Below are 20,801 nucleotides of genomic sequence, written 5' to 3' on the forward strand. Positions count from 1 at the left end.
GGGGTGAGGGCCCTGCTTACAAGAGCTTGCAGACTATAAGGAAGTATACACATAGACTACTATACATACATAAAGCTGTGTGAGTGGATCCCCAGCTGTGTTTATGAATAATGGATGGATGTGGTGTGTGGGGGATGCAATGGGAAGAAGGGTCAGCGGTTGTCAAGGGAGATTGTAGAGACAGCGTAAAGGCAGAAGAGTTTAGCTTAGGAAATATGGTAGGTGTGTTTTTAGGGCACGCGTAAAGCTGTGGGCATTGGGAATTAGCCTGATTGTCTGGGATAGTGGGTTCCGGAAAACTGGTGCGGCTTGTGAAACATCTTGGAGGCGGGAGTAGGAGGTTTGAATTAGAGAGAAATTTACTCTAAGTTCTTAGCAGAGTGGAGAGCATGGATAGGGTAGTAGACCGAGATGAGGGAGGAGATTTAGGGTGATGCGTCATTGGGAAGGGCTTTATGGTTGAGAGTGATGAGTTTCAATTGTATTCTATATTGGACAGGCAATCAGTACAGTGACCAACACAGGGTGGAGGCGTCAGTATAGCGATGCCTCCAAAATGATAAGTCTGGCTACTGCATTCCGGTCGAATTTAGTTTAGTGAATGGAAGACCGATCTTGCAGTAATCAGAACAAGAGTGAATGAGGGCAATAGGAAGAGGTTCTGCAGTGAGGAAAGGACGGATTCGGGAGATGTTTCCTTTTTTCCAATCAATTTTTATTGAACATTTTCAAGCCTTACATTCAAAATCTATGAGATGTAGAAAGGTTACAAAACCATTTTAGATTCACAGATAGTGGCTGGTACAATATAACAGTGAACCATACAATTCTATATGTAACACAAAAGACTTAAAAAAGATACTTTAAGAGAGAACAGAGGAGAAGAAAAAATTAGAAACAAAGTTTAAGCAATAAGTCAAATAAAAAACAAAGGCAAATGTATCAGGGAAATAATTGAAACCAAGGATTCCACATTAAAAAAAAAGTGTTTATATATTGTATATTATTTCGAAGGGCAAAAAAGTCTCTCAAAGAGTTGACTACATTAATTCTTAGTATTTGTGGTTTATTCAAATGACCATAAATGAGCGATAATTAAGCATCGGGCACTTTTTATCTGAACAATGATTTTCAGGTGAGATTAACATCCACTATTCAGCCAAGAGAGATAAAGTATCTCTTAACAGACCGCATGCTGTGTTTTCCACTGGAGGCAGGAGATTCCATTGTATTCTGCTGACAGCCCAAGGAGAACAATGCAGCTGTATGCAGAGCTCTTGCAGGCTCTTTTACATGCAAATAAAGATAATAAAGTGTTAATGGACATTAGTGTCCATTACCATTTTATGCAAAATGATCGCTAAAACTTTCAATCTTTTAATCGTTATGATATCTTTGCCTGTAAATGAGCCTTAAACTCGAGTAGGATATCATACACAGCTGTTAACGATGGTTTGATTATGCTAAAAGCACATCATCTGCAAAATGGCCAATTTTATGATTTCTTAAACCTGTCAGGATGTCCCTCACGCCCTCTTCTGTTCTAATTAGTTCAGCAAGAGGCTCCATTACTAGGGTAAATAATAACAGAGACAAAGGGCACCCTTGACAAGTTCCCATTAGTAATTCAAAGAGGTTTTGAAGATTGACCAATCCGCTAGATCCCTGGCCGAAAAATAACTGTATAGAGCTTGTATTGCTCTGAACATATTGCCTTGTATGCTAAATTTATGTAGTGTTACAAAAGCAAAATGTAGTCCAATATAGTCTGTCAAGTGCCTTCTCTATATCCAAAGCAAGGAGCAGAGAAGACATTCCACTGAGTTCAGCCCTTACAATTAGATTGATCACCCTCCTGGTACCATCCAGGGTCTTTCTCCCTTTCTTAAAGGCTCCTTGGTTATTATGAATTATGTTAGGAAGAACTGAAAGAAGTCTCTGAGCTCGGAGTTTTGAATATATCTTGGTGTCAAATTTAGTAAAGAAATTGGCAGATGTATCTGAAGCTTTTTCTGGTTTGGGAATTGTGACAATAATGGCTTGTAGCATTCCTACTGGGAGACGTCCACAGGAAACTGTTCTATTAAAAGTATAAATTAAATGTGGGGATAATATGGATGAAAAAAAGTTTGCATTGATTGGTGAAGCCATCAGGGCCTGGGGATTTATTGGGATTAAGATATAATTACATCAGCTTCTTCTGATGGGAGAATAGGAGCAATAAGGCTGTTGAGTTGTACCTCAGATAGTGATGGAAGGTTGATTCTCTGAAGGAAGTTATCAATTACAGTAATAGTTGGTTGTTGTGTCATCTTTTAAGTAATATAACCCTCAAAGTTGATGGATACTTAGGTAGCCATCAACTTTGAGGGTTTATTTTAAGAAGAGACAGCACTCCTGAGATCGCCGCCTTCTGCTAGGACAGGAACACACAGAGAGCTTTAAAGCTCCCCTTCCTTTCCCAACCTCCCTAGTGTTTTTTCTGTCCTGTTGGGAGGCAGGTATCCAGAGAGGTGCTGGGAGCTCTCAGGAGTTCCTAACATGAAGAATACAAGTATACTTATGAAATTAGAGGCAGCAGGCGCTGTTCTCCCTTCTTGAGAATTGTCTCCCGGGTCGCTGTAGGGGCAGTTATCTCAGGCCGGATTACAGGTGAAGGCTGTGTGGCATCTTCTCTTCCTCCTCCAGCGCTGCTGGTCTATGGGGCTTATGGGTCTTGCCATAGGAGCAGACGTGGTGCTGATGTGGCAGAGGGGGCGTAGCTATGGTGGCAAATTTTTAAGAAAAAGCAATCTGAAAGAAGACCAGAAGAGGATATATATAGACCCTATTCTCAGTACAGGATATTGTCCCATGCAACTGTAGTACTAACAGACATGAGCACTCCAGTGTTGGATGTCTCTGAATCGGCTGCTACTGCTGATGTTTTAAGTAGCCCGTTGGGTACTTCATACAAGCACATAATAATGTAGATTACAAACAAATAATAATACAGATTACGACAGATGCCAGTGTAGTGGCCCAGAGTTAGCGGGGTCTCTCCATAATGTTAAATGTTTGTCTCATGCAATAGTATTATCAGTGTCTTCTATGTGGTATGCATTTGATGTGTATTACACCTCTGCAGCACTGAATGGGTTAACATCTGGGTTATGTCTGGAAAATGTATCACTTTATGTGTCATGTGATTGTGCTAGGTGTTTGCAAAGTGTATGCAAGTCAGTCTATCAGAAGTCTGAGAGTTAGCAGGAGTTCTTGCAAAAGTAGAAGAGAGTTAGAGACTGGGTCTTCTTCTATTCTGTTTGGAAGAGATGACAAGTCTGCAAGTCTGTGCGAGAGCTACACAGACACAGATCAGTCCATGTGTGGAGAGAATGGAGGAAGCTGAGCGATTCCCTTCTGCTTGGCTTGGGCCTACTCTACCCAGGATGTGCCGCTGCTACCAGAAGTGTGAGTGTTGGCCGGTAGAGAGTTACATAGTAACAAAGTAATATAGTATGTTAGGCTGAATGAAGAAAATGTCCATCTAGTTCAGCCGATTTCCACCCCCTTGTTGGTCCGGAGGATTGCAAAAAATAAATAAAAAAACAACGAGCCACTTTAGCTCATTTGGAGAAAAACATCCCTTCCCAACTACATAATGGCAGTCAGTGTAATCCCTGGATCAAGATTTGAGATAAAAAAAAAAAAAACACTGTTCACCTTATGTCAATATCCAGTAATATTGTAGTGCTCTAAAAAGATGTCCCCCCTTAAACTCCTCTATCGATTTTGCCATTATCACATACTCAGGCAGAGAGTTCCACGGTCTCACTGCTCTTACAGTAAAGAACCCATCTATGTGTTCGTGATAAAACCTGCTTTCTTTTAGATGTAGAGGATGCCCTTCTGTTACCGTCGCAGTCCTGGGTATAAACAGATCATGGGAGAGATCCTTGAAGTTATCCGATCCGCAGCCTGTCCGCAGGATGGGCTGCGGCTCGGATTTTATGATATGCGGCATATGATATGCTGTATTTACTTTGCTGTAACATGAAATAAAACTGGCAGGTGCCAAATTTAAAGAGATTTCAAGTCTCGTGAGCCATTTTGTACACATGTGGTGCCTATTTACTAACAGAGAGGTTGGCGATCCAGTGGCGAGTGAACCCCACTTGCCACACCACATACAAATAAAGTCTTGTCAAAAACCCTGGTTTATGGTAGATGATGACCACTCAAACTCCTGGGAATGTAAAGTCAGGCTATGCAGACTGTTGCATGATGGACTTATTCCTCCCATGGATAGAAGTGTTAATTACTGGTACATACCATGCCTGAGCATGGTAAAAATACTGCTTTGTGAAGGGTACCATTCTTGGCCTAAAGAAGGTCCTCTTATCATTGCGTATATAACTATGATGTCAGATACGGAAAGGCCAAATGCCCTGTCAGACACGGGGTCTATCAGCAGGATATTTGCACCTCAGAAACAGGGGAGCAAATACGCCGCCTCATACTATGATTCAATGTATGAAGGCAGATTAGCTATAATGCGTCTCTCGCTTTACAGATGACAGCAGATTGTCCACATGGCGGTTAGAACCCTGATGGGTTTCTATACTCCTCCCCCCTCCATTGCAGCCTAAACAGGCCTGGAAGGTTGGGGGGGGGGGGGGAGAGGCTGGATTTTTGGTGCTGTAAGTGAAACACGCATGGAGAGAAGAAGGTTCCACCCCCTCCCTGCACACCATCCAGAGCCCCAGCTGCATCACTGTCTACCAGGCCTAGAATCCATGGACTCAATCTGAGCCCCATCCAGAGGCAGCACCGCTGTTGGGTCGCGCAGCATCCGGAGCCCCGCCTATGGCACGGCCTAAACAGGCCTAGGAGCCAAGGGTTTGATTTGAGCCCACCCTGCCTGTCTGCCTGGAGGCAAGGCCAGTAGCACTCACAGCTGGGAGCAAGGGCCAGGCCGGATACCTAGAGGATTCACGCAGGGAGGGGGGCAATTTTCACCCAAACACCATTAGTTGGCAGTCCTGCCCCCAGTTGCTGCCTATACCAGCCTACAGCCGGAGGCTCAAGTTAAGCTTAGGCTGGAGGCGGCTCCATCTTCAAGTAGCAGCATGGGCAGAGGGAGGTCCCTGGTTGCATCCTCTAGGGTTCTAGAGGCCAGGGGCTTGCTAGAGCATAACCCGACTGGAATGAGAGAGTATTGTGAAGGATAGTGCAGGGATGAGGGGTAATTGCACCCCTTCCCTGCATACTAATGGGACCCCAGATATTGCCCCCTGCCCCGAAGGTACATCATCGCTGCACTGATGGGGGAGGGAAGAGCGTGCCAGCAACTACAGTCATCTGCGCAGTGGTGGATGGATCCAAGGGGGAAGGTGAGAAGCGGAAAAGAAGTGGAGGTACGCTGGTGCAATATTCACCTACTCTCGTCTACTCATGTATCGTAATCCTCTTCCCTTCAGCTCCCCCAGCCACCAGCAGGATCACTGCTTCAGTGACATCGCATTGACAGGTCACTGGAATTGGGGGTAGGAGTCCGGAACATTAAGATGACCCCATTATTGCTGGCGGGAAGCAGAGTCATTAGTGATGCTCTGGTCCATTTTGTATTCTTAGAGGAGTGGGTAACAGTGTGTTTGGCAGCACTTTTTGACCCTTCCCCACTTGTTAGCCAATCCCCGATGCCTAGCTAGAAGAGAAGAAGAAAAAAAAATTAAAAAAAGAAGACCTGCAGAGCAAGAGGTCTGCCTCCTTCAGACACTAAGCTAAAACTGATTTAGCCAATGGATAATGGCGATCGCATAAAAGTAAACAAAAAGGGAAATAAACCACTCACCTCAATCCTCCATGATGTCCCACAATGTTGGGCACATGCGCAGAAGGCCGGAGAGATTAAAATCTCCCTGCTCCCAGCTAGCATAAGTAGCAGAGAGCAAGGAGATGTCACTGAGCGCCGTGGTATGCAGTCCCTGGTCACATGATCACTGTTATCCATTAGATATCCATCATGTAAAGTAAAAAAAAAAAAAAAAAGTTTGCTTCATCTCCCCTCAAGATCATATCCATGAGTGGAGATGAAATTATGTACCTAAGGCCCCCCGATTTATCCACGGACCTTACCGCAGCTTCTGCACATGCGCCTGTCGTCAAACTGTCGGACAGATGTATTAAAGCTGCAGATTGCTGCAGTAATTTAAAGTCTCCTTGCTCTTGGCTACTAAAGGTGACCAAGAACCTGCTGCAGTGACTGAGAGCCATGGTGAGTGATCCCTGATCACATTGGATAACGGCGATCACATAAAAGTTTAAAAAAGTTGAAGTTTAATTTTTCCTGAATGGTGAGGAGATGAAACGCTTTACCAGAGCCCTCCGCATTTGAACCCTGACGTGATAATCCTTCACAGACCTTTCCCGACTTCTGTGCATGCGCCTGCCAGCAGAATGACTGAAACATGCGCAGGAGCCAGCGAGGCTTAGAAAATTTAAAATTCCCGTGCTTCCGACTATCAAAGACAGACCATAGCCTGGAGCAGTGACCGGTGGCCTCGTTGAGCGGTCCCCTGTCACATGATAAAAACTTAGCGATCTACCTTAGACTGGTCTCAGACGACCAGATAGAAATTGCGGATTCTGTATGTCTTTGATCCGCGGCAATACGCAGATGAATCAAATGCATTGGCCGGTCGATACTATGTAAAACAGAACGGATATTTGCAACATAGAACCTATTGTGCTCTATGGTTGTGGATATACCTGCAGCCCATTCGTAATTACATTGTGTACGGGCTGCAGGTACCTATGTGATCGCTAAGTGAGGGCCTGGGAAATATAAACAAAAAAAGGTGTACTGTGCATGGGTACTGTGTACTGTGAGTATGCAGTTATGTGCAGTATATTACGCGGCCGTACGCAGGGACACAGCTGGCCTCACAACCGGCATCCGCTGCGGGCCTCCACAAGCGGATTCCACATACGGCCGTGTGAGCCCGGCATTATTCAGATCGCTACCTGTAATGCGTAATCTATAGAGATGAGCGAGCACCAAAATGCTCGGGTGCTCGTTACTCGGGACGAAGTTATCGCGATGCTCGAGGGTTCGTTTCGAGTAACGAACCCCATTGAAGTCAATGGGCGACTCGAGCATTTTTGTATATCGCCGATGCTCGCTAAGGTTTCCATTTGTGAAAATCGGGGCAATTCAAGAAAGTGATGGGAACGACACAGCAAGGGATAGGGCAGGCGAGGGGCTACATGTTGGGCTGCATCTCAAGTTCCCAGGTCCCACTATTAAGCCACAATAGCAGCAAGAGTGCCCCCCCCAACAACTTTTACTTCTGAAAAGCCCTCATTAGCAATGCATACCTTAGCTAAGCACCACACTACCTCCAACAAAGCACAATCACTGCCTGCATGACACTCCGCTGCCACTTCTCCTGGGTTACATGCTGCCCAACCCCCCCCCCCCCCTGCACGACCCTGTGTCCACAGCGCACACCAAATTGTCCCTGCGCAGCCTTCAGCTGCCCTCATGCCACGCCACACTCATGTATATTTATAAGTGCGTCTGCCATGAGGAGGAACCGCAGGCACACACTGCAGAGGGTTGGCACGGCTAGGCAGCGACCCTCTTTAAAAGGGGCGGGGTGATAGCCCACAATTCTGTACAGAAGCAATGAGAAATATAATCCTGTGCCACCGCCATCATGAGCTGCACATGTGGGCATAGCAATGGGGAACCTATGTACCACACACTATTCATTCTGTCAAGGTGTCTGCATGCCCCAGTCAGACCGCGGTTTTTTATAAATAGTCACAGGCAGGTACAACTCCGCAATGGGAATTCTGTGTGCACCCACAGCATGGGTGGCTCCCTGGAACCCACCGGCTGTACATTAATGTATCCCATTGCAGTGCCCATCACAGCTGAGGTAACGTCCGATTAAATGCAGGTGGGCTTCGGCCCACACTGCATGCCCCAGTCAGACTGGGGTTCTTTAGAAGTGGACACATGTAGTTACAACTCCGTGTGGACCGACAGCATGGGTGGGTGCCAGGAAGCCACCGGCGGTACATAAATATATCCCATTGCATTGCCCATCACAGCTGAGGTAATGTCATGTTTAATGCAAGTGGGCTTCGGCCCACACTGCATGCCCCAGTCAGACTGGGGCTCTTTAGAAGTGGACACATGTAGTTACAACTCCGTGTGGACCCACGGCATGGGTGGCTCCCTGGAACCCACCGGCGGTACATAAATATATCCCATTGCAGTGCCCAACACAGCTGATGTAACGTCAGCTGTAATGCAGGTGGGCAAAAAATTAATTGGATTACACTGTAGGCGAGGGCCCCCAAAAATTGGTGTACCAACAGTACTAATGTACCTCAGAAAAATTGCCCATGCCCAACCAAGAGGGCAGGTGAAACCCATTAATCGCTTTGGTTAATGTGGCTTAATTGGTAACTAGGCCTGGAGGCAGCCCAGTTAAAATAAAAATTGGTTCAGGTGCAAGTTTCAACGCTTTAATGAGCATTGAGATGTATAATAATTGTTTAGAAATATTATATGACTGAGCCTTGTGGGCCTAAGAAAAATTGCCTGTTCGGCGTGTTTATGTGAGGTTTCAGGAGGAGGAGCAGGAGGAGGAGGAGGAATATTATACACAGATTGATGAAGCAAAAATGTCCCCGTTTTTGATGGTGATAGAGAACGATGCTTCCATCCGCGGGTGCAGCCTACGTATTGCTTAGGTATCGCTGCTGTCCGCTGGTGAAGAAGAGAAGTCTGGGGAAATCCAGGTTTTGTTCATCTTTATGAGTGTAAGCCTGTCGGCACTGTCGGTTGACAGGCGGGTACGCTTATCCGTGATGATTTCCCCAGCCGCACTAAACACCCTCTCTGACAAGACGCTAGCCGCAGGACAAGCAAGCACCTCCAGGGCATACAGCGCGAGTTCAGGCCACGTGTCCAGCTTCGACAGCCAGTAGTTGTAGGGGGCAGAGGAGTCACCGAGGACGGTCGTGCGATCGGCTACATACTCCCTCACCATCCTTTTACAGTGCTCCCGCCAACTCAGCCTTGACTGGGGAGCGGTGACACAGTCTTGCTGGGGAGCCATAAAGCTGGCAAAGGCCTTGGAGAATGTTCCCCTGCCTGCGCTGTACATGCTGCCTGATCTCTGTGCCTCCCCTGCTACCTGGCCCTCGGAACTGCGCCTTCTGCCACTAGCGCTGTTGGATGGGAAGTTTACCATCAGTTTGTCCACCAGCGCCCTGAGGTATAGCATCATTCTGGAACCCCTTTCCTTTTCGGGAATGAGAGTGGAAAGGTTCTCCTTATACCGTGGGTCGAGCAGTGTGTACACCCAGTAATCCGTAGTGGCCAGAATGCATGTAACGCGAGGGTCACGAGAAAGGCATCCTAACATGAAGTCAGCCATGTATGCCAGGGTTCCTGTACGCAACACATGGCTGTCCTCACTAGGAAGATCACTTTCTGGATCCTCCTCCTCCGGCCATACACGCTGAAAGGATGACAGGCAAGCAGCATGTGTACCCTCAGCAGTGGCCCAAACTGTCTCTTCCCCCTCCTTCTCATGCTCCTCCCCCTCCTCCTCCTCAATGCGCTGAGATATAGACATGAGGGTGCTCTGACTATCCAGCGACATACTGTCTTCCCACGCCTCAGTTTCCGAGTGCAAAGCGTCTGCCTTTATGCTTTCCAGGGAACTTCTCAAGAGGCATAGCAGAGGAATGGTGACGCTAATGATTGCAGCATCCCCGCTCACCATCTGGGTAGACTCCTCAAAGTTTCCAAGGACCTGGCAGATGTCTGCCAACCAGGCCCACTCTTCTGAAAAGAATTGAGGAGGCTGACTCCCACTACGCCACCCATGTTGGAGTTGGTATTTCACTATAGCTCTACGCTGCTCATAGAGCCTGGCCAACATGTGGAGCGTAGAGTTCCACCATGTGGGCATGTTGCACAGCAGTCAGTGCACTGGCAGATTAAACCGATGTTGCAGGGTCCACAGGGTGGCAGAGTCTGTCTTGGAGTTGCGGAAATATGCGCTGACCCGGCGCACCTTTCCGAGCAGGTATGAGAAGTGTGGGTAGCTTTTCAGAAAGCGCTGAACCACCAAATTAAAGACATGGGCCAGGCATGGCACGTGCATTAGGCTGCCGAGCTGCAGAGCCGCCACCAGGTTACGGCCGTTGTCACACATGACCATGCCCGGTTGGAGGCTCAGCGGCACAAGCCAGCGGTCGGTCTGCTCTGTCAGACCCTGCACCAGTTCATGGGCCGTGTGCCTCTTCTCTCCTAAGCTGAGTAGTTTCAGCACGGCCTGCTGACGCTTGCCCACCGCTGTGCTGCCACACCACACGACACCGACTGCTGGCGACGTGCTGCTGCTGCTGACACATCTTGATTGCGAGACAGAGGTTGCGTTGGAGGAGGAGGAGGAGGGTGGTTTAGTGGAGGAAGCATACACCTCCGCAGATACCACCACCGAGCTGTGGCCCGCAATTCTGGGGGTGGGTAGGACGTGAGCGGTCCCAGGCTCTGACTCTGTCCCAGCCTCCACTAAATTCACCCAATGTGCCGTCAGGGAGATGTAGTGGCCCTGCCCGCCTGTGCTTGTCCACGTGTCCGTAGTTAAGTGGACCTTGCCACTAACCGCATTGGTGAGGGCGCGTACAATGTTGTGGGAGACGTGGTCGTGCAGGACTGGGACGGCACATCGGGCGTGGCGACTGGGAACTGAGTAGCGCGGGGCCGCCGCCTCCATGATACTTTTGAAGGACTCCGTTTCCACAACCCTATACGGCAGCATCTCAAGGCTGATGAATTTTGCTATGCGGACGGTTAACGTTTGAGCGTGCGGGTGCGTGGCGGCGTACTTGCGCTTGCGCTCCAACAGTTGCGCAAGCGACGGCTGGACGGTGCGCTGAACTACACTGGTGGATGGGGCCGAGGACAGCGGAGGTGAGGGTGTGGGTGCAGGCCATGAGGCGGTAGTGCCCGTGTCCTGAGAGGGGGGTTGGATCTCAGTGGCAGGTTGGGGCACAGGGGGAGAGACAGCGGTGCAAACCGGAGGCGGTGAACGGCCTTCGTCCCACCTTGTGGGGTGCTTGGCCATCATATGTCTGCGCATGTTGGTGGTGGTGAGGCTGTTGGTGTTGGCTCCCCGGCTGAGCTTTGTGCGACAAAGGTTGCACACCACTGTTCGTCGGTCGTCAGGCGTCTCTGTGAAAAACTGCCAGACCTTAGAGCACCTCGGCCTCTGCAGGGTGGCATGGCGCGAGGGGGCGCTTTGGGAAACAGTTGGTGGATTATTCGGTCTGGCCCTGCCTCTACCCCTGGCCACCGCACTGCCTCTTGCAACCTGCCCTGCTGCTGCCCGTGCCTGCCCCTCTGAAGACCTGTCCTGTGTAGGCGTTGCACACCAGGTGGGGTCAGTCACCTCATCGTCCTGCTGCTCTTCCTCCGAATCCTCAGTGCGCTGCTCCCTCGGACTTACTGCCCTTACTACTACCTCACTGCAAGACAACTGTGTCTCATCGTCATCGTCCTCCTCACCCACAGAAAGTTGTTGAGACAGTTGGCGGAAGTCCCCAGCCTCTTCCCCCGGACCCCGGGAACTTTCGAATGGTTGGGCATCAGTGACGATAAACTCCTCTGGTGGGAGAGGAACCACTGCTGCCCAATCTGAGCAGGGGCCCGAGAACAGTTCCTGGGAGTGTTCCCGCTCCTGAGCATGTGTCATTGTAGTGGAGTGAGGAGGCTGGGAGGAAGAAGGAGCAGCAGACAGAGGATTCGGATTTGCAGCAGTGGACGGCGCAGAACTGTGGCTGGACGATAGGTTGCTCGAAGCACTTTCTGCCATCCACGACAGGACCTGCTCACACTGCTCATTTTCTAATAACCGTCTCCCGCGTGGACCCATGAATTGTGCGATGACTGTCGGGAAGCCAGAAACGTGCCTGTCTACTAATCGCGCAGCAGACGGCTGCGATACACCTAGAACAGGAGTTCGGCCTGTGCCCACACCCTGACTTGGCCCTCCGCGTCCTCGGCCGCGTCCACGTCCTCTAGGCCTACCCCTACCCCTCAGCATGCTGTATTACCAGTGATTTGATTTCACAGGCAGGAAATAAATTGGCGCAAGACTGCAGGCCAAATATAATTTTTTCCCTTTTTTGAAAACGAAAGGCCCCACTGCCTCTAGTGAATGTATAATCTAAGTTTAATAACTGTGCTGTTTTCCTGCTAATGTGTCACAGAACGTGAGGGTAGCAGAGTTATTAACTGTGGCAGAGCAGGTATTTTTTTCCCAATTAAGGAAAGCAAATGGCGAAGCCAGCAGTAAACCGTAGCTGGGTGCGTCTGATTTTTTAACGTTGTACACGCAGCTCACACGTGTCCACAGCCCTTAGGACGGACAGAGGCAGGACAAATAGATTTCTTTTCCCTTTTTTTACACCAAAAGGACCCACTGCGTATATTCAATGAATAATAACTGTGTTGTGGCCCTGCCTACACAATTCTTTCCCTGTAGTATCAATGGAGGGTGCAATGCTCTGCAGAGGCGATTTTGAGAGAAAAAAAAATATGCAGCACTGCTAACAGCAGCCAGCACAGTACTGCACACGGTTAAATATGGCCCTAGAAAGGACCGTTGAGGTTCTTGAAGGCTACACTCACTCCTAACACTCTCCCTGCCTATCCAACACTTCTGTCCCTAATGCCGGGTGCAACGCTCTGCAGAGGCGATTTTGAGAAAGAAAAAAAAAAGTCACTGCTAACAGCAGCCAACACACAGGTATTACTGGCCCTAATAAGGACCTTTGGGGTTCTTGAAGCCTATACTAACTGCTATTTCTCTCCCTACAGCAGCTCTGGTACCAGCAGCACTGTCCCTCATCTAACTCACAAGGCATCTGAGGCGAGCCGCGGGAGGGGCCGACTTTTATATTCGGGTGACATCTGATCTTCCCAGCCACTCACAGCAGGGGGGTGGTATAGGGCTTGAACGTCACAGGGGGAAGTTGTAATGCCTTCCCTGTCTTTCAATTGGCCAGAAAAGCGCGCTAACGTCTCAGGGAAGGAAGTGAAAGTAACCCGAATACCGCATGGTGTTCGTTACGAATAACGAACATCCCGAACACCCTAATATTCGCACGAATATCAAGCTCGGACGAATACGTTCGCTCATCTCTAATCTGGAACAGTTGCTGTGATCTTGGTGACGGGGCGCTGCCGAATAATCCTAAAACTGCTTTGTTTTTAAATTGGTGTCTTTGTAATTCCAGGTATTTATGTACTGTCTTTATTTTTCAGCTTTGCCCTCCTCCTATTCCTTACCTGACGCTCTCTGTAGAAAATGAAGGAACTAGAGAAGATTCTGAAAAAGGAGGAAGAAGTGAAAGAAGATGTTGATCTCCTCAGACTCCTCTATAGAGATAGAGCGCAAACCTCAGACTAAAATGGAAGATGAAGATGGTGTCAAATTTTACTTGACTCCGACCCTATCATGTTAGTTTATCAGAGACCCCGCCCAAGAGGTGAGGATGGAGTACTTCTACTTTAAGAAATTTGAATTTATTTTCCATGTAAATGACATTTTTAACCTTTTAATGACTAGGCTGTTTTCGGATACGGCGACTGTTTAGGTTAACGTGGGCGATGAGTTCTTTTTACATACCGTTCTTGAGAATAAAGAGAATGCAGTGCTGGTTTAGTGCTGCGTCCCCATCTCTGATTTTTTTCTGCCAAAGTACTGTTTTGTACTTTGCCCTGTAAACAGTCTTTGAATGAGGAGTGCGTCTGCAAAACTAAGAATTGCATCTCTGCATGATTGAAAGGGTTACTGTCTGGTATGTCCCGTCCTGTCTGAAAATGTATCGTTTTGTGTTGTGAGTTTGGAAGTCATGTGACCATGCTTCATATTAATGTTTGCGGTTTGCAAGAGAGAGTCAGTGTTGGAGATTGCAAGAGGAGCTGGCAGGACCTAGTGTTATTTGAACCCCCATGGTCTGTGAATGGAACAATCATAGAATCAAAGAATGGTAGAGTTGGAAGGGACCTCCAGGGTCATCAAGTCCAACCCCATGCTCAGTGCAGGATTTACTGAATCATCCTAGACAGATATTTGTCCAGCCTTTGTTTGAACACTTCCATTGAAGAATATTTCACCACCTCCCGTGGTAACCTGTTCCACTCATTGATCACCCTCACTGTCAGAAAGTTTTTTCTAATATCTAATTTGTGTCTCCTCCCTTTCAGTTTCATCCCATTGCGTCTAGTGGAGAAGGCTGAGCCATGGCCTTGACGTTACCCTGGGACTCCTACTGTCAGGAGCTCTACAGAATGAGTGGATGAGAGGAGATCGCCATGCAGCGATGAGTGCTGCCTTTGAGAGTGAGTGCTGGATAGAGAGTTGGAAGAGAGAGAAAAGGAGTTTGGGCCAGGAGCGGAGTCACACAGATAACTGAGACTTTGGGCCCGATATTCATCCTGTGATTTCCTTCCTGTCGCACAATCAACTGTGTCTGCACCAGTGACTTGTTTTGGCCTATGTACCTGTTGAACTGCTCTGTTTGGATTTATAAGTAAAGTAACACTGCTGTCCATTCCCGACTTTGTTTCAAGCTACTGCCTGTGTGTTTGGACTGTTATTCCATCATCTGGATTCACCAAATAGAAAGGAATGGTGGCGTCACCCGTGACAATTATCTATAAGTTAAAACCACACTGCGGTTTTCTGTTACCTCCCCATAGTAGTAACGTGGACGGGTCCTGTGCTACCCTTACAGGGGAGGAGATGGTAGAACCACTTTGACAAGTGACAACTCTATCCCCACCATTTCCTTGGCTTTGGGCTCTCTCCTCGCACATTGCATCAGTACTCTCCATTAAGTAACCTGAGATGGATCTATGGAGGAATTAGCTTGCACTAAATAGATTGGAACTTGGCAAATTATGACAAGATAAATTCTGTTCCCCCAGACTATTATATATGCAGTATATTCCTATCTGTGTCCATTTGCAGCTGTACATGTCCTTCTTTGTATTAATCACTTTGTATAATTTTGTATAGTATGCAAATATTGATATTTTACTGTGCAGCCCCTCTATCAGGTCGTTGATAAATATATTGAACAGAATGGGTCCTAATACTGAATCCTGTGGCACCCCACTAGCAATGGTGGCCCAATTAGAGTATGATCCATTTATTATCACCCTCTGCTTTCTATCTCAGAGCCAGTTCTTTACCCAACTACACACATTTTTGCCCAGTGTGAGCTGCTTCATTTATATATCAGTCTTTTATTCAGCAAGGTGTCAAATGCTTTAGAAAGATGCAGATATACGTATGTACAAGATCAATAGAGTCTCCCAGGTCCAGCCTAGAACTTACTTCATTGTAGAAGCTAATCAAATTGGTCTGACATGATCAACTCCTCATGAACCCATGATGATGAGGAGTTATTCTGTTGTTTTCCTTGAGGTGTTCCAGGATGGCATCTCTCAGAAACCCCTTGAATATTTTTCCAATTATTGAAGTGAGACTTACTGGCCTGTATTTACCAGGCTACCTTCTTGACCCCCTTTTTGTATATTGGAACCACACTGGCAATACGCCAATCCAGTGGTACAACCATGGTTTCAATAGTGTCCCCAAATATAAGAAATAGCGGTCTGTCTATCATGTTACTTAGTACCCTTAGAACCTTTGGGTGTATTCCATCTGGGCCTGCCGATTTGTCGATTTTAATCTTTTTTAACCATCTCTATTTTGTGGGAGGTTCATTTTATGCCCCTGCATCTCATGTGACATTTCTTTTTCCTTCGTGAATACACTTGAGAAAAACTATTTAATAGCTTTGCCTTTCCCTTCATTTTCTATGATTTCTCCTGCATTATTTGTTAAAGGGCCACTGCTTTCAGTGCAAATCCTTTTCCCATTCATATAATTGAAAAATAGTTTGGAGTTATTTTTGCTCTCTTTGGCAATCAGTCTTTCTGCCTCCTTCATTGCAGTTTTCATCTTTTCCTTACACAATTTGTTTTCTTCCTGTATGTTTTCTCACTGCCTTCTTGTTTTAATAATTTAAATGCTTTCTTTTTTCTGCTTATTTCCTCTCTTACAGTCTTGTCGCACCACATTGGTTTCCTTTTATTTGTATTTCTTTTATTTTTAAAGGGGATGAACTGCTCACATGAGGTATTTAGGATGTTTTTAAACTTCTCCCATTTGTTATCCGTACTATTATTTTTAAGGACAAAGTCCCAATTAATGTTACCGATAGTAGTTCTGAGCTGATCAAATTTTGCTTTACTAAAGTTTAGGTTTTTTGTCGCTCCATAATAAGGCTTCCTATTGAATGAAAACTGGAAATTAACTATATTGTGGTCACTATTTCCAAGGGGTCCTTTAACTTGCACCGCCGTGATTCTGTCAGGTTTGTTAGTTAATAATAAATCCAGAGTGTCCCTCCATCTAGCAGGCTCCCATACAAGTTGGGTAAGGTAGTTATGTTTAATTGTACTCAAGAACTTATCACTCTTGTGAGATTCGCAGGTTTTGTCTTTCCATATCATATATGGCTAATTAACCCCTTAATGACGGAGCCCCTTTTTCTTTTTCCATTTTTGTTCCCCCCCCTTCCAAAAAATCGTAACTCTTTTATTTATCCATCGACGTCGCTTGTTTTTTGCGGGACAAGTTGTATTTTTCAATGGTGATATTTAAAGTACCATATAATGTACTGGAAAACATTTAAAAAATTCTAAGTGGAGTAAAATGAAAAAAAACGACATTTCGCTTTTTTAAGTGTGTTTTGTTTCTTTCACTAATCACTGTGACAGTAGGGTTCTTTTTAAACTTAATTATTTACACTGGGAAGAGCCCACTAACTAATTTTAAACATAAAATATAACTTTTATTCACTCTGTTAAAAATTGAGCTCACTGACAAACATACACAGATATATATCAATCTAAATGATCAATTTACGATCAGTAAAGTATCAACACTGTAGTTCCAATATCAATAGATTCTGTTGGTGGACAAAAAGTATATAAATTATGCACGATCAACTTGTTTTTGTGTATCGTGCAGAAATTAATTTATTCTCCCACAGTCGACGCGTTTCTTCAGTCACCTCCAACCTGTGACTGATTCATCAGGATGGGGAGACAGTATATTACAGAAATAGGTCCACTTTGATGATGGATAGTGAGGATGTATTAATCACTTATCAAATACTCCCTTTTTTTTTCCTTGTGGATTTTTATATAGTACGGGAGTTTTCTTTTCCGCAAAATTTGATGACGCGGCGATACCAAATACATATTTTTATTGTATGATTTAGATTTTTTAATAATATATATGGCAAAAGGGGGGTGATTTAAACTTTTACAACTTTTTTTTTTTTTAAATTAAAAAAAAACCTTATTGATTTTTTTTACATTACTTTAAAGTCCCCCTAGGAAGCTTTAACATGCGATGCTTTGATCGCTCCTGCAGTATGACGTAATGCTATAGCATTACGTCATACTTCTTTTTGACAGGCAGTCTATCAAGCCACCCCATGGGGATGGCTTGATAGGCAGTCTGGTAAGGCAACCCTAGGGCCTTTCATTAGGCCCTGGCTGCCATTACACATGCACGGCTCCCCCGATCTCACCGCTTCGGGGAATTTAAATGCCGCTGTCAGAATTGACAGCGGCATTTAAATGGTTAATAGCGCCGATTCGGCCGCGCGGCCGATCGCAGCTATTGCCCGCTGATGTCAGCTGTTATAAACAGCTGACGCCCGCACTGTATGAAGAGAGGTTGCCACGCAACCTCTCTTCATACATATCCCGCCGCTCCATGACGTACCGGTACGTCATGTAGCAGGAAGGGGTTAAAGTCTGACCAACCATCCAATGGAAAAACCCACAGAACAGTACTGTGGTAGCAGGAATGACTTCCTATTTAAAAGGAGCCATTTGCACTGCGCTTTTCCATGCTTGTGAACATTGTGGGTGTTAGTAGTACTCCACAAATTAGATACTTACCTTCAGTCCTGTGGACCGGTGATACATTATTTTCATGGGACTGCTTACAAAAGCACTTGTTTTCTACTGCATAGCATAATGGTATAAAATTCCCATTTACTTATGTATATATCTGAGCGTGTCTATTCAAGAAGTAAAATAATGAATAAACTAATACGCTCTGGTATTGAGAAGGATACATATATATCCTTGTAGGTAGAAAAGAAAACACTGGAATATATACATTTATATAGATATAGTTATGTGCCTTTCTTTTTATATATATACTAACTTTATTCTTATATGTACTAACTCTATGAAAAACTTAATACTTCGCCTTATATCAGATATGCCAAGAGGCCTTGCAAGGCGAAGACAAAATGTATCTTGAACACAAGGAATAACCAGACACGAAGGCTGCGTGTACTTGGCTGTTTTTCCAGAGGCGCCGTAGCAAGATAACGACTGTTCAACTACGTACATAACTTTCACTGTCTCAGGCTGGAAATCCGGACTTCCCATATATGGTTATGCTGTGAATTTTAGCCAATGAGCCCATCACCCATTCCTGGTGATGAGACCAAAGGGTATAAGATCTCATGTAATCTGTAATAAAGAGGCGCAGCGCAGTCATGTCCCCGTGTGAGGAACTATACCAGACCTCTGTGTGGTGTTTTCTTCTTTACCGCCGGCAGCGGGGCAAGTGGGGTGGGCCTGATTGGTGATGTACGCAGAAGTTACCCTGACAATTTGGCGCCCAACGTGGGGCGACAAAACCGGAGCCGTGCAGCCCTGTCCACCCGGATCCACGCCACAGGGAAGCCGTCCTGCTGCAAACCGAGCCTGATCAACTCACAGAACTCCAGGTAAGACCAGCATATATTTATGTTGTGTTTTACACTGCGAGTCTTGCAGCAGGAGGGACTATCTGTGTTTTGTGACCGGACGGGTTGGGTTAAGAGTTCTACACGGTAACTCGTGGGCTTCGGGTTTGCCGTCATGGACCACTGACCGTGATATGCGCACCAATCGCTCACCCAGAAACTAGTCTGTAGTCTATTTGTTGTTGAAGTCCGTAGCATTTTAGCAATAGTGAAGGTTGTTTGTTGTATCTGCAGAATTTTTTTTTTCTTTTTTTTTTCTCATTTGGTCTCACAGAAGAAGGAACCCTCGGTTGTTTTAGTTGTTGATGGTTTAGCTAAGGAGAGGGAAGCACTCTGTGAGACAGGTCCCATAGAAGAAGGAACCCTCGGTTGTTTTAGTTGTTAATGCTTTAGCAGAGAGGGATACACTCTGTGAGATAGGTTCCACAGAAGAAGAGACCCTCGGTTTTAGTTCAATTAGCTGTTGATGGTTTAGCTGAGGAGAGGGATGCACTCTGTGGGACTGGTTCCATAGGAGAAGGGACCCTCGGTTGTTTTGCCGGGATATAAGGGGCTGACAATTTGGAATTAAGAGGGATGCACTCTATGGAGCGTGTTATTATTATTATTGTTGTTGTTGTTCTAATATGCGTAAGATCTTATTAAAGAAGACAGAGCCCCTCAAGGGCCGCCGCCGTGCGGATCAATTGGTGGAGGAGAGACAGGAGTTCCAATGTGTAAAATGTAAGAAAACTTATGAAAATGTGTGACATCGACCCGCAAGGTAGATTACAGTATGGTAAGACTGGGAGGAGGTTTTTAGGACCAAGAAGCGTGCCTTGAAAGACCAAGGGTTGCTAGAAAGTGCTGAAGTAACAAGCAAAGTCGAGAGGAAGGTTACAAAACATGTGATTTGTTGGCAAAGAGAGAGGAAAAGGTGTATAATACTAGATAGATAATAGATATAGATGTATATGTGTGTATATATGTATATACTGCATGAGCAAATGGTTAACTGAGCTTGCTTTAAGTGGGAGAAGGGTTGTTTACTCAAAGCTGCAGTCTGTCTAGTTTTCAAGGTCAAGCGATAACAAAGCAGAGAGAATGCAATAATAACCCTGAAAAATATCTGCTTGCTGTAATGGAATGAAGGCTTGAAATGAATTTAATTAATTATACTGTCTTAGTAGGCAGGAAATATAGCAATTTCTAAGGTATATTCTTACTTATACAGGGGTTGAAAATGAAGAACATGTTGCGCTGTATTTATGAGTTCAAATGCAGGGCTGTGCAGTCAGTTAATGCATATTCAGAGATTTATTTTGAAAAGGTGGGGGCTTTCAGATTTGACTCAAACTCAGGGTCACAGATTCTAAAATACTTCAGCGTTTAATACAACATATAATAGCTTCAGTAAATAAGAAAGATAGAATGTCTCAGTCACTCAGCAAACTTTTTCACATAGTTTGTCAAAAATAGCGCTCATTCACAATCTCATCTCAATAGAATCATGTACTTTATAGCATTATAGCACTCACCTCAATGTTTTTCAACTGATGTATGTATGTTTGTCAAACTTTTTTTTTGTCTGTGCATCTGTATGTACTGGTACACCTTCAATAGGGGGTGACGGAGCAGACTTGAGCGCATGGATGGATGAGAGTTAATGATTGGGGATAAAAGTTCCTCCCCCCGCATGCATAAGACTTTACTTGTTTGAGATGTGGATGCTTAGACTGTTAAGCTTAAATGAAGGTTTGAAAAAAGACGCAAGCGACCAGTATCGAGGGGGTGGAGCTAGATGATGTAAAAGTACGTAATGTGTTTCATCCCTCTTGTCCACAAGGGAGGGGGTGAGAATCTTGAGCAGCTAGTAAAAGTTTTTGTTTTGT

Source organism: Eleutherodactylus coqui, chromosome 3 (assembly GCF_035609145.1).
Source record: "Eleutherodactylus coqui strain aEleCoq1 chromosome 3, aEleCoq1.hap1, whole genome shotgun sequence".
NCBI classification, from domain to species: domain Eukaryota; kingdom Metazoa; phylum Chordata; class Amphibia; order Anura; family Eleutherodactylidae; genus Eleutherodactylus; species Eleutherodactylus coqui.